Source organism: Vespula pensylvanica, chromosome 1, assembly GCF_014466175.1.
Source record: "Vespula pensylvanica isolate Volc-1 chromosome 1, ASM1446617v1, whole genome shotgun sequence".
In the NCBI taxonomy this organism is placed as follows: Eukaryota; Metazoa; Arthropoda; class Insecta; order Hymenoptera; family Vespidae; genus Vespula; species Vespula pensylvanica.
In genome coordinates this window covers 12,993,542-12,995,313 of record NC_057685.1, presented here as the reverse complement: position 1 = coordinate 12,995,313, position 1,772 = coordinate 12,993,542, and positions in this window count along the sequence as shown.

Genomic DNA, 1,772 nt, shown 5'->3' with positions numbered 1-1,772 from the left:
TTTGCAACCGAATGGGTTGCTTTAAAAATTACATAAAATAAAATCGCGAATTAGAGTCAGTGTTGTTAAGTTAGTTAAATCAAAAGCAAGAATTTATATCATATTCTTGTTAAAATCATATGTTCGCCGCGTTGTTAGAATCATTAACACACTTTCGGGCTATTCGGGAGAAGAGGATTGCGTTGCGATAAATATTGTAATGGTCGAAAGTGTGAACTTAAAAATTCATCCTCTTCATCTTTACCGACGAACGTAAAGCTTCGTCTGGATACAATTACATGTAAGTATATTTCTTTCTTGCGATCGTAACTTCTCTTATTCGTCGTTTAAATCATATATTTCTTTTCAATCATTTTCATTCATTCATAAATATATTAGTTCGATATGCAACATATAATTGATCTTTTTTTGTACCTTTTTGTATTACAGATTCATCGATTCAACGATTCAACGATTCATCAATTGAACAATAATTTCAACCAACTTCACGACATCATTCGACCTCCTACGAGGAGGACGAGTGTTTTGGAGCTATCGCAGAACTTCTTAAGTAGTAAGTGAAAAAATTTAAAGTTCCTCTGGTGCCCATCATGCCGAGGATGAAAGGTCCTTATCGGCACGGGTTACTGGTTGTATTCGCAGACGTCCTATGTCCGTGTTTTTTTTATATATATATATTATAAATTAATCATTTTTTAGCTCAGGATTTTCAGCACTAATCTACTAATACCCCTTTCTCCCTCCATGCTTTCTGCGTTCTCATCTATGCGTTTAACTCAGGTGTTACTCGTGTGGGTGAGAAATAGTCAGTGTGGATTTAGTTTTAAGTTTCCTTTTCAGCGGCTGTCATTGTGCTAGTGATTGCACGGTGTACTTTGTATTTGTATGTGCGTTTTAGGAAGTGCATTGTACATCGTTTCGCGATAATTTTTAAATAGATATCTTATATATCTAATATATAATTACATTAATATTGGTTTGCATAATAGTTACCACATTCTTGTGGAAAATTTTAAATCTCGTATATATTACTAGTATCTATATATATACTAGTATGTACTAGTATTTTTGCTTTAGTCATATATGCAATAATCATTAGCCTTGGCAGTCGATTTCAGTAAATGGTACGTACTCCCAATATATTAGAAAAAATACGCGGTTGAACTAGGGTGTCGGAGGTGCCCGGGGGCATGCTCTCTAGTGAAGGCTTTTGCACCCTGGTGGAATGTGAGAGAACCGTGGAGTGTATGTGTTGGTGTGAATGTTTGCACTTTTTAAATATAGGTCATAGGCAGGCAGGTAGCATACTTTTCTGAGATTGGAACATTCAAATTAATTTTAAGTAGGTAGGGACCGGGTAAGGATGCGATTCCCACTCAGGAGTGGGAAGTCCTTTCTCCGAGGATTTGTGAAGTTTCAGCAAATTTTACAATCTTTCAGCATGGCTGAACTTTATCTTTTTATATATTTTTGTTTAATTGTTTTTCTTAATTTTTTTTCTTACATCTTTTGCTGACACTTTGCATACGCAATAAATCAGTATCAAACAGTTCGAAAAACTTTGCACCCAATGAGAACATCAGATACATCCCATATCTTTTGAACTTAGCAAAGGATTTTGAATTTGTTCGATACTTAGTTTTAAATTAATTCTTGCACTTCGCGATTCTTAAAATATTTATTATCTACATATTTCTTATTAAAGAAATAGAATATACCTACATATGTCAAATGGAAATATTACAATTGTTGTGATCTTGACATTTTACCGA